The 13,554-nt window shown below is 37.7% G+C and overlaps 1 protein-coding gene across 2 annotated transcripts in view; it reads left to right on the top strand.

Annotated features, from left to right (window-relative positions):
* The window catches only part of LOC122805417 (neurabin-1-like), a 1,624,240-nt gene that overhangs the window by 1,597,984 nt on the left and 12,702 nt on the right, over window positions 1–13,554 (top strand). The window lies entirely within an intron of this gene.

Here is a 13,554-nt window from a genome sequence, read left to right as displayed (position 1 = left end):
TATTCCCATCCTCACCTCCAAAAGATGTGAAATTCATTAAAATTGTACAACTGGTGGTAGAGAGAGGCAATTGATCCTACCAGGAGTTTTCTTTTCTAAAGAAAAGACTGCAAAATGCCTGGAGGATGCATCAAGCATCTTTCTGTTTTTTTCCTTGGCTTGCTGGTATTTGTGGTGATATAGCAAAGGTGGCTTATGGCACCCAAGATGCTGGTTTCATATAGGAACAAGTCAAACTGGATTTTTAGTTTTGACACCAACCAGTTGCAGTTATCTGAGTTGAGAAGCCTAAGCTTGGAAATGCCTGCTTTTGTAGCTGACCTGAGATAGAATTGTGCCCAGTACAGTCTCCATTATCTTGACAATCTGAGAGTGATATCCTTGACATTGTGTCTCAGATCATTAGATTAACTTGTATAATTGCTGTACTTTCAGGGAAATATTTTAGATGAAATGTTGCATAGTGCTGATGGCGCATATGAACCCAGAAAGGGGAAACTCCTCAGCTAGGTTAAACTGTTTAATTGTCAGCGTTATGTGATATGTTTGTTTAAAATGCCACAAAAGGAGATGCATGGATGTCAATGCATCATAGCCATAATCTAGCACTCATGGAAGCACCTTATGACTTTCACCGAGGACACTAAAGTAGCATTCTTGAATACACTTTTTAAGGGAGAGTTTTTGTGTGAGCCTGAAATCCACCAGCATCTCCAAAGAATGAAGAAAAAGGTGAACCCCTGTCAGCCACTTGGGTAAGATTTCATTTTCCTCAGTGTTCCTTTTCCAAGCCACAAAAGAAGACAGTGAAAGCCATTTTCAGCACACCATGAAGAGCTCACAGCAACAGGGAGCTGGATATGGTCAGTTTTTATCAACAATATGCCAGTAATGTTATTGGCTTAGTGCCACTGAGATGCAGAGAGCTCAGGAAAGTTGTGATAAAGGGTGCTTAAACCATTCCTGACTCCAGTCCCAGCTATCCTTGTTGGAAGCTGTAAGCGGAATGTACTGTCTGCATCTGTCCCAGTAACACAAGATATCCATGGAGAGTTGGCCAAGGGAGGTCATCAAAAACTTATTCCTTTCACATCCAGTCAAAAATGCCCATCATTACTCCTTCTGATGCATACCATCCTGTGAGAAATTGCAGTTGAGGAAGGAAGTAAAACAGCTTCCCACAAAAAGACCTATTCAGAAAATCCCAGCAGACCATCAAGGACAAGGATATTATTCTATATTCTTTTTTGGTGCCTAGAAGGATGCAAGACCTTGTACTAGTATTGAATTTTAGAAGGACAAATATTTGCATCCTTAAAGTCTTAGGATGATCGCTTTGCAGTCTCTCTCCATTTTTTAACACCTTTATTGAATTAGCACTATTAATGCAGACAAACTTACATTTATATATAAAAAAAAACAAACCATGTTAAGTTCACATTTAAATCATTATATATCACATATATTTTATACCATATAATCAGTGATATTATATAAGCTGTTCAATTCCTGCCTTCTGTTAAACCTCATTCCTCCTCCAGAGCATGTCTGTGCATGTATTGTTTCCACAATTTCCATTTTTTTCTATACATTTTATTCCTACCCTTTTTTTTTCATCTCTGTTACAATATTCAGTACTTCAAGTATAGTTGGTTTAGACGTTGATTTCCATTTTTTAGCAATTGCTTTCTTGGCAGCCACCAGAATTAAATTTAACAAGACCTGTATGCTTCCAGGTACTTTTTTCCCTCCCCATTACACCTCCAACATTTGGCATCTACCTAAGAAAAAATTCTTTAGCGTCTGCTTAGGTTATAAAAGTATATATGCAAACACTTCCAGGCAAAAATCTTAAATCTTCTACATTTTGTTCCGTATTTGGGACTCGTACATGTCTTCCTATTGTTTCGTTCTGAATTTCTTATCTCACTTCACAATCTTTTCTCACCTCTTCTGATTGATTCCAGTAGTTATCTTGCAATATTTTATATGCCCTACTAATTATCCTTTTTTAAACATTAGCTTCCAATCTAGATTTAATTAAAAACTTAACCAATGGGACTTTCAAGATGATTGTACATTGAGTAACAGCTTAACTCTAGCTCTCCCAGTATGAAAACAGAAACTCAGTAGAGAAGGCCAGTAGACTTTTGTGCTTATGGGTAAATTTCAGTAACTGGCTACTATGTGTACTGCCTGTATGCCTGGAAAAAAGAAATACAGAGCACCTGAAAAAAAAAAGCTGCCACCTCCAGACTTGACGTCCAATAACCTACAGAGACATATAAGACACCTGCACCCAGGCCTGGTTAAAATAAACAAAACACTGAAGGAGTGTTTCAACACAAACAACAAAATGCTGGAAAAAATGGAAGAAGGTTTAAACAGATATTCAGATGAAGTAATAAAGCTGCAAAAATCAGAGGCCAAAATAATGCCGTCTGAATGTGAGACTACTCAGGAAGAGATGTTTCAAAAAATAATAGAATTAGAAGATAGAACACATAGGGAAAACCTGAGATTTTCATCTGTACCAGAGAAGTTGGAAGGAGCAAAGGACAAATAAGCAACTGGACTGGTATTCCACAGTAGGAGTTGTTAGTTGAATGCTCCAAACCTAGCTATAAGAAAGCAACCTAGACCTTTAATACTAAAGATGCAATCCTAGCAGCAGGAATTGATTCTGACAAAATTGTGGCAGAAGGACAAAATACTAAAAGTGGGAGACAGCAGAGTGTTTGTAGAGAATGATTATTCATTGTACACCAGGCAGAAGAGGAGTGAATTCATTCCACTATTCAGGGAATCTCAAGACATGTGTGAGATTTAAACTGCTGTATCCAGCTGTCTTTAAGGTACTCTTCTTTGGAGGAACAAAATCATTTTTTGTTGAAGTGCATGCTAGACAGGAAATACAAAGGTTTGTCCAACAAAACGTAAGCTTGTGAAACAGGAGGAGGTTCTGCTTCTTGTTCTTCTGGTAATAAAGACCACAGAGAAACTGTACCTGTGAAACCTTTTCCAGTATTTCAGTGGAAATGTTGGAGAGAAGGGAGGGGGAGCACAAGAGTTGACTAAAAGAATCAAGAATATGTTAGAAATGAAGCAGAGACAGGATTTAGGTGGTGGAGAAGAACAGCAGTAAAACCAGTAGCTTACTGTGGGATTACAATGCAAAAATTGTATTTGTGAAATATGACAGAACAAGAAAATCTGGAAATATTGGACTTTTTCAGAATTTGTTGGACTTGTGGGGGACTCTAAAGTATATGCCCTACTTCATGTCATTAATGTTCAGAAAAAATGCTTTGGGGAGGGGAAGAGAGGGGAGAAAGCTAACCAAGTAAAAACATTTTTTCCTTAATAGTACTGCATTTTTGGTGTATGGCTCTCTTTGCATGCTATTTTTAAGTGTAATGGGGATTGTAAACAGGTGCTGCTATTTTCTTTGTCTCCCCTCCTGTCTCTCTCTCATCTTGTACAGGTTTGAGAAAATATAGGCAATGCAATGTAAAAAAAAAAAAGAGCCTAGTTAAAAAGGCATAAAAAAGTTAAAATTAATGTGTGTTTTCTCATTCTTGCATGGGAAAATGACTGGATTACGGATCTTGGATTATTTTCAAAAGAGAGCAAGTAAATGAAAAAGAATATTGAATATTATGAGGCTTTTTTTCTAGGAAATGCATGTATTCCTAGTAGCAATTCTGCAGCTGATCTTCATGTTTCTATGGAAATAATCTGATAAAGAGAAACTGTCTGTCTGGTTCTCATCTCTCCATGGAGACATTATGATAAAGAGAAACTGGAGACAGTCTGGTGGAAGGGGATTGACTGATGGGAAAAAGAAAATTGAAATTGGCTAGGGCATAATGTTCTCAGAAAGCAATCAGGGGGTTTGCCAGCTTAGAGAGCTTTAAAGATGAGACAAAACCAATTAGATGTGAAAGTAAAGTTTTCTCAGTTTTTTTTTTTTTTTGAAAAGCAATGGGGATGTTAATATAAACAGGTGCTTTTGTTTTGTTTTTTCTTTTTCTCCCTTGCTGTTTTTATTTGTTCAGTTTTAAGAAGTGTAGGCACTGCAATGTAAAAAAGGGGGAGGGTGGAGGAGGTGGGGAGAGGAAAGGTCTAGTTAAGAGAGTATGTGAAAAGAAAAATCAGTGTGCTTTTTCCCATGCTTGCATAGGGAAATGAGTGGGTGAAGACCCTAGGTGTTATCCAGTAACAAGTTTATTACAAAGCATGTAAATGAGAAAGAATATTGAATATTATAAGGCTTTTTTCTGGTAAACAAGGTATCCTTACCAGTATTGTGTCTGCTTTGTATGTCGCTAGAAGACAATTTGATAAAGAGAAATGGCTTGGAGAAAGTGTTTACTGAAAGCATCCAAGTGTTTTCTCAGCTGGGAGAGCTATAAAGATAAAGAAAATCAAATGGTGCTTACTAAAAACAGGCTATATGATGCGTCTTAGCATGACTAACCTTTCTTTTTGGTTAACTCTAGCCTGTCTTTGTGGCTATAAACTTAGAACTTTTATTATTATTTTGAAGCAAAACCTTCAATATTTGAAGCTGTACATAATTTTGTGTGTTAAGTTGATAGGTTTTAGGGGTGTTTTGGGGAGTTGGTTTGTTCTGTTTGAGGGCTTTCAGAAAAACAAAAAAATTTTACACTGTCATGCGGTTACAAGACAACTGAAATAAAACAGAGAGATTTTTGCCACAGCACTCACCTACCTATGTTGCACATTCTTCAAAAATAAAGCTTTTGAAAACCAAAAGGAAGACTTCAGTGGTTTTATTCAACATTTGAAATGGGAAAATATGAGATCATTGATTGAGGACTGGGGTTATTCTCTTAAACTGACCTGGAAGCTTGTCCGGCTAGATTGAGTTTGTCAGCTGGAATTCAATCCTTGTTTGGTTATTTTTTAAAAACAAAAAGTTATGTAAGATGTGGCATAAGCTTAAATGGATATGACAAGAAACAACTGTATAAAAGACCAACCTGCTGAACAGTGAATACATGTAGCATAAAAATTGGAACTAGACATTTAACAAAAAACAGTTATAAATAAAAGGTGGTAATAATAACTATATAAGAAAATGATGCTTTCTGCAATGTCTTTCAGTCTGAATGGTCTTACAGATAAATATAAAAAAGAGTAGCGAACTATATTAAAAATTTAGAGTGCAAATAGCTGTGCTACAGGAGGCACACCTGGAAGGAACTGACCATGTGCATTTGATAAACGTTTCAGGATGGTTATTCAGCAGAATATCTGGGGCAAAGTTAAAGAGGAGTACTTCTACTTAATTGCAAGAGCAGCTACAATAGTGATAGAAGAGGGGAAAAAAGCTAATGAAAGATATATAGTACAATGGGGCTACTGGCAAGGGAGGAGGATTACACTGGCATGCATTTACATTCCATCTAAAACTGCTGTAATGGAGTTTAAGAAAGTTCTGGGAGAAATAATCAACTTTCAGCAAGGAATATTGCTTACAGGTGGAGACTGGTATTTGGTTTGCAACAGTGAAGATGTGTTTGAGGGGCCTAGAAGGGAAAAATATAAAAAAGAAGGGTAGATTTTTGAAGAAATTTATGAAAATGTTTGGCATAGAAGATATAAATTCAGTACTGGGAGTTTGGAGTGAATTTAAATAATAATCTCCAAGATAGAAAATCTGGGCTAGGCTAGATAGAATTTATATCTCACAGGAACATGTGCATTTAATTGAAGGTCTTGAAATGCACCCAATAACTATTTCAGGTCATGAGCCAATAATAACTAAAATAAAAACGCAAGGTAATGAAATAAAAATGAGACAGTGGCGCTTTCCCACCTATCGGTTGAAAAGAGAGGAATTTATGGAATGGCTTTTGGAATTAATTCAGGAGCTACTAGAAGATAGAAATTTATTAGGAAAATATAGCTAGGGAGTGGGATGAAATTAAAGTGGAGTTTAAAACTAGGGTAGAAATAAAGGAAAGGGAGATAATGGTTAAGAAGTAACAAGAATTATTTAGAGGGACTGACAAATGTTAAAGTATTGCAAAATAGGGGTAATCTCTCGGAACAAGAAAAGGAGCAACTGCAGAATGCTAAACAGAAAATAAGGGATTACCTTGATAATTTGCATGAGTTTAGAAAGATTGCTGTTAAGCAGCTGTTTTTTGATGATAATTTTAGAACACACAAACTTTTAGCACTATGACTAAGGCAACAGAAAGTGGAAATGGCTGTCACCAAGCTTAGGGAGCATATAACAAGGAAGATAAGAGATCCTGTAGAAGTATTATAAACATTTCGGAAATTTTATGAAAGTTTGTATAAAGCAGAGAAATATGGAAATCAGGAAAAGGCACAAATAGAAATGTTTATGGAAGAAATAAACATGCCAAGATTAGAGGTAGATGATGCTCAATTACTAACAGGATAGGAAGAGATTAGATAAAAATGGCTATGTATAACCAATTTACAGGGAAGTCCCCAAGAGTAGATGGTATTCCTGTGGAAGTTTAGAAGCTACTTGGAAAAATTGATAAAGATCTGGAAGGTTTTGTTTAACAGTATTTTAAGAGGAGGAGACATGCTAGCATCCTGGAAGAAAGTAGTGGGAATGGTAATGCCTAAAGAGGGTAAATATCCATTGGATCCAACTTCATAAAGGCCCATTTCAATACTAAGCCATGATTATAAAGTGTTCATGTCTGTAATGGCTAAAAGAATGGCAAATGTGATACCAAAATTGATAGATATGGATCAGTGTGGTTTTGTGAAGAGAAGGCAAACATCTGGCAATTTTAACAGAATATTGATGATCCAGAGGGAAGCAGAATGCAAGACAATACCACGGTTATTGGTGGGTCTTGATGCAGAGAAGGCATATGGCAGAATAGACTGGGGCTTCATGAGCAGGGCAATGGAAGAGTTTGCTTTCCCTAATACATGAGCAGGGCAATGGAAGCATTTGCTTTCTCTGATACAGTTATAAGGTTGATTAGGAGTATATATGAGGGTTTGGTGGTGAAAATTAAAGTGAGTGGGGTCCTCTCTGATAGCTTAGGCTTGAGTAGAGGAACCAGACAGGGTTGTCCACTTTCCCCTCTGTTGATTGCATTATATTTAGAACCATTGGCAAAGAAAATAAGGGATTCAGAAATTCAAGGATATAATTGGTGTGGTAGTCAGGAAAAGCTGTCTCTATTTGCAGATGATTTTTTTTATACATGACAAAACCAGAAAGGGACATTACAGTGCTGTGGAATATTTTAAGACAGTTTCAGATCTTCTCTGGTTACAAAATTAATGAAGCTAAAACAGACATTAGTGGTAAATTATGTACCCACACATGAATTGGTCCAACGATATCCATCTTTATGAGGGAAGATAGATTGGATAAGCAATTTACAAAGAGACAATGGGGGAATATATGTATATCTCCCAAATAAGCAACAAAGTCCAGAGGATTTAGGACACTTGCCCAGAAGTGTTTACATAGCTGTTTTCATACCCTAAGTAGGCTTCAAAGAATTTTTCATCAGGTGGATAGCAAATGTTGGAGGTATGATGAGCAGGAAGAAGGTGGCTGGGAGCATATTTTTTGGGAGTGTAGTGAGCTGGCAGACTTTAGGGATTCCTTGGGGACCGCTCTGTCAAAGATGTTGGCTGAGCAGATTGGATTGACTGGGGAGATGATTTTTTTTGAGCTATGATACAAAATCGGAATTGTCTAGACATAGTAAATCCTTGGTGAGTCTAATTATGGTGGCTGCCAAAAAAGTAATTACTTGAAAATAGAAATCAAAGTCTAGACCAACTTTATTAGAAGCAGTGAATGTAGTAAACAACTGGAATTGGGATCTTTAGAACAGGGAAGGTGCAAACTACATAGGAAAAAATAGGAATTGTGGGAACAGTATATGCAGAAAAGGAACAAGGTGTAAGAGGCAGGATTTGAATGAGTCATATGATGCTTAACTGACAATGACTGGATAGATTATAACTGATGTATAATGTTTGCAACTAAAGTGGTGTCAGTGTTTGTTTTTCATTTATATAAATGTAAGATTGCCTGTGTCATGCGTGATAATTTAATAAAGATGTTTATTTGCGGGGGGGGGCATCTTTTCTTAAACACCATACAGATTGTGTTTTTTAATTTCTGAGTCTCTTACTTTCTTTGCTGCTGGTTCTAAATATAATGCAGATAACAAAGGGGAAAAAGGACACCCTTGTCTGGTCTGTTCAGACACAATTGATCAGAGAGGAACCCTCCCACTTTGATTTTTTCCTCTGATCCCACGTATATCCTTCTAATTAACTTGTATCAGGAAATGCAAATGCTTTCATTGCCCTATTCATAATATCCCATATTACACTGTCAAATGCTTTCTCTGGTCAAGCCCCACCAACAGCAGCAGTATTTTTTTTTTTACTTTCTGCTTCCCTCTGGATCATCATTGTTCTAATAATTTTTTTAAACAAGAAATATCTTTATTAAATTATCACTTATGACATAGGCAGTCATGCATTTATATAAATGAAAACAAACCATATTGACATAATGTTAGTTACAAACATTATACATCACAAACCATATTTTGACATAAGTTTAGTTGTAGACATTATTCATCACTTACAATCTACCGAATTGTTGTCAGGCAAACATTACATAGCTTATTTAAATCCTGCCTTCTTTTAAACCTCGTTCCTCTCCTGTATGTAGTGTTCCCATTGGCTTTAATTAACCTGAAATTGAGGTTATCCATGCTAAGATTCATGCTATTGCCTGTGCTTCTATTTATACAAGTTGATGTCTGTTTTTATTTTTATTCCCCCACTCCTCAGATGTGAAAACAACTTGTATGCTTCCAGAAAGCATTAACTTTTAGCATTGAAGAAGACAGCGTTCCAGCATTTATTACCCTATTATCAGCTCGTCTCCATGGAAGTGTTAGAGAAAAAAAATGTAGCCATCTGCTGCAACCTGAAATAGAAGCTGAAACATTTAATGCTAAAGGAAAGCATTTCATTATACTTGATGTTCTCATATTTGCTTGTTTCCACTTAAGTTTTATTTGATTAAGGTAAAGGCTTAATGCAGACTGTCACCTATGCAAAATAAAACATATCAGCTCTGCATATATTATGACCTGTGTACTTATGCTCGCTATCCCCCACCTCAGTAACCAAAGATTACAGCCCTTTAACTTAAACATGCTTTTGTCTAGCTTTTCTTCTTTTTGCACTGTAGTGCCTACATTTCTTTTAGTAACTGTATCACATACAAGAACTAAAAATACTTTACAAAAAAACATGCAATGTATATTGTGATAATTTTCATGCAAATACTGTTGAAAGCTGAAATAAGGACAGAGTGCAGTGGAATAATAACCTCTTTGGACCTAGATGCCATGCCCTTACTTATACTTTGCACAACATAAAAGGATTTCCTCACCACTGTGGCCACATGGTGGTCAAAGGTAAGGCTACTGTCTACATGTGTATCCAGATCCCTGATCACTAGGGGAGTATGGTCAACATAGTAATTAGCCAGGATAGTTGACTTCCTAAAGGGTACAATTATGCATTTCTTAGTACTGAGTTTAAGACCATGGCTTTGACACCATTTGTTAGTCAGTGATAGAACTTCTTGAAAAATGCTAGTGTCCGCAGGGGAGTCGATAGTAACCCCCAGTTTGCAATCATCTGCAAACTTATTCAGCCATAAATCTTAAGCATTTGCTTCCATTTTAGAGAAATAGATGCCAAAATGGAGCAGACACAGTATTGAGTCATGAGGAACTCTACCAAGATGTCAGTGGTCTTACTTATTTTGGCCTCCTGGCTCCTATCAGTGAGCCAGTTGCTGTCCAGTGGGTGATAAAAGGATTTATACCTAAATTAGTGAGCTTATCTGTAATGCCTTGCCTGAGTGGGGTATTGTATCAAAAGCCTTGGCCAGGTAGAGGTACGCTATGTGCACCGTCTTACCTTCATTCAGCGCTTTGGTGACCCTCACAAAAAAGTCCACCAGATTTAATAGGCATGACCTTACTTTAACAAAGCCAAACTGAGATGAGTTCATTATTATTACTGGTGCTGAGGTGGGGATCCCTTGTGTGAGATCTGTTTGTATCTCTAATGAATGCCAAGTGCTGGAGATTTTTCTACCTCATCCCTCTACCCACTAGACAGAGCAGAGATTCATTAGTCCAGGAATGGCCTTGAGGTTGTACACAGCTATGACCATTTTAGTGGCCCATATTTGCCCAGACAAGTGTGGCGCCTCCTGTTATTGAGGCTTAAACTGGAATCTCATCTCAGGTGATCTCTGAAGAGACTGTAGTCTCACCCATCCAGGAGAGAACTCCTGAACCTTCTGGCTCTAAAATTATTGACAGCTTGACTGCCACTCATAGGCAAGAACTAAGGTTTTTAAGACAGAGTGGTGGATGCCCTGTCATTTTTTGAGGAGATGAATAAGGGTAAATGGAGGATTTTGTCGGTACTGGGTGTGCAGCAGAACATTGATCCATTGGTAGCTTGTTTCTGAAGTTGTCCAGTATTTGTGGGAATTTTTTAACTGGGGCTGAGTTATTTGTCAGTTAAGGAATCTATGGATGTCATACCTGTCTTTCTTGCCAAGCAGAATCTGTCTTCTTTCGCTTCTCTTAAAGTTTGCAAAGTCATTCACCTCACCTATGTCCTCCTATAAGGATGCTGCTTTCCCAATGGGATATAGGTTTTGTTTTAGACAGAGTGACTCCTCTTCCATTTTAACTGAGATATTCTGCAGATTTGAAGTCTCTATGGTGGAAAACCCTCTTCTTGGCAGCTGTGATTTCAACAGGAGGGTTTTTATACTGTAAATATTTTGTGTTAATTCTCTGCACCTGTTTTTCCACAGGGAGTGTTTTCCTTGTGGACTAACCTGTCATTTATACCTAAGGAAATGATTGAGTCAGACCTTAATCAATCTTTTGAAATTCCAGTATTGTGAAGGAATATATCGGCAATGAAGAACTAATGTATTTATGTATGTTTTTTTGATGAGGGTACTCCCATTTAGTCTGAGACCTCTTGTTATAGGAGACCTGAGGTGGCATTCGTAGCTGTCTAGGGAAAATTTCTCCAGGTCACTGGGGAAATTCCACTTATTAGTAGCCTAAGCTATATGGGTTATAGCCTTCATAGGGTACAACAGTTAGCCATGTTCCAAAGCTTCAGGGCTTTTTCCATGCACCAAAACAGTTATTCAGCTTGTGCTAAGCTGAAAAAAAAGGCTAGTTTGGATGCCAACGCTTCAGAGCCTTCTTACTGCCAAGTAGAACACTCCTGTAAGGGCTTGTAAGGAACAGTGATTATTTTATTTTATTTATTTCACATTTGTTAACCGGGTTAGTCCAACTTGGTAAGAAATTACCCATTGTCAGTGGAGACCCGAGGGGAAAAGCCCCAAACAAAACATACAAATATAGACAAGTTAACAATATAAAGAGCAAAACAAGCTTATGGATACAATGGATAAGAAAAAATGTAATCCAAAGAAAAGTACATAGCTATATACAAGGTCAGAAGAAGGAAAGTGCAAAAGAAGGTAGGCGTAGAGGCGGAATGAAGTGATCTAGAGAGAGGAGAAAAAAAAAGAAGAGTAGTAGGATAAAGTAAATTATATAAAGAGGGAGGGTATCAAAAGAAGAGCCGATTGGATAAAGTACGAAAGAGGAAAAAGGTCTTAATGATAAGTCTAGTGAAGAAATGGGAATATGGAAAGGGAGGAGTTAAGTAGGATGGTTACAGGTACATATAGGGTTGTTATGGAGGTACAAAATAAGGTCATGTTTGAAGTTAGAAAGAGAGGTATGACTTCTAATATGGAATGAAAGATTATTCCAAATAAAGGAGATGGAGTGTTTATAAAGTATTTTACCTATGTTAATATTGAGTTTATAAACTTGTAGAAAGAGTTTATCAGAGCTGCGCAGGGATCGGGGAGGGGTGTACCAGGGGAGATCAGGTTGGACAGAGATGGACAGTCAAAGTTAGAATTAAGATTTCGGAAAGCTTGGATCAACTGACATTTGGTCAGAAGGTGTGGGAATTCGAGCCAATGTAGTTTTTTGAGAGCAGAACAATGATGGGATTTATAGGGGCTGCTGGTGACAAATCTAGCAATTTTGTTATAAGTTTGGTCAAGTTTTGCCAGCAGGTTATATTGTAAATTGGAAAATAGAGGGGAGCCATAGAGGAGGGCGGGGAGGAGATAGGATTGGGCTAGCAGTAGTTTAGAGTTGGCGGTCAGGAATTTGCTGTTTCTGTATAACATGCCCAGTTTTTGGTGTGTTTTCTTTACTGCTGCTCCTTTGCTGGCAGATGAGTTCCCTTTGGGGAAGAAAAAATCCACATAACTTTTTTGTTGATTAAGCTATGTTTTTGTGAAAATCAACTACAAGTTGTGGGAAAGTATTTTTAATGGCTGTCACATTAACATTACTTGTATATACTTCAAAATGGGAGTACACTTTTTTACTTTGTGGTAAAAAGTTGTTGAAAACTACTTTTTCTTTGGAGATATTGTGATTGCTTAATCCTTTCAGGTTGGGGAGAGTGTTTAAAATGCGTTTTACTGTGTTTTATGTGGGGAAAAGTGACTTTTTTGTAACCTTCCTGTTTTAGTGACTATTGTTGCTAACCCTCCCCAGGAAAGAAACTATTTTTAACTTGACTATGGGAAAAACTACCAGTCTGTCAGTTGAACATTCTTCCAGCCACAAAAAGAAAAAGTTAACTAAATAGCCTTTGCCATCCATGGCCGGCCTTAGGCATAGGCCAACTAAGCGGTTGCCTAGGGCGCCGCTCTAGCAGGGGCACTTCTCCAGTATTTATCTGATGTAGGTAGACCAGGATGGGGGCACCGGGTAGTGGTGGGGGGCGCCGTGGAGCTGTTTTGCCTAAGGCACCAGTTGAGCTAAGGCCGCTCCTGTTGCCATCACAGCAGGCCAGTAATTTTCCATAGCTGCAGATGGTTGATTCAGTGGTGGCAAAAGCTGGTTCCTTAGACTACTCATCTTTTTTCCTCAGATTCCTCTGATATTGTCCATACAACCACCATTGACTTGGGATTAGCCATGTCATCTGCAGCTGTTGGGGTCAGTGGAGAAAGGAGAGCCACTTTTGTCAGTTATGGGATAAACACCTTTATTTCAAAAAGAGGTAGAAAACTAAACATTTAGCTTCTCCTGTGTGAGTTTCTCTGGACAGGAGTAATTTATAGGGCTTGGCTCAGGGTCTTGTACAGGCTGTTGATCCTTCTTATAAGGTGGCTTCTGGTAAAAGAAAAAGGGATTCCACTTTCCCTGAAAAGGTTCAAGATTTTGAGTCTGTATGGGAATGTGAAGGGACAAATGCATATTTTTCTGCTAAGGTTTTTGAGTCAAATTCTGAGGAGAGTATGGTACCTGAATCTCCATCTGAAGGATTCACTTTCTCTGACACTATTTCCATAATGTCGCAGTGCTTTCAGTGGGAGAACACTGAGCTTTCTCA

Source organism: Protopterus annectens, chromosome 6.part1, assembly GCF_019279795.1.
Source record: "Protopterus annectens isolate FY-2018-M chromosome 6.part1, PAN1.0, whole genome shotgun sequence".
Taxonomy (NCBI): Eukaryota; Metazoa; Chordata; order Ceratodontiformes; family Protopteridae; genus Protopterus; species Protopterus annectens.
Note: the sequence above shows the minus strand (reverse complement) of the source record. Positions and strands in the feature narration are given on the sequence as shown.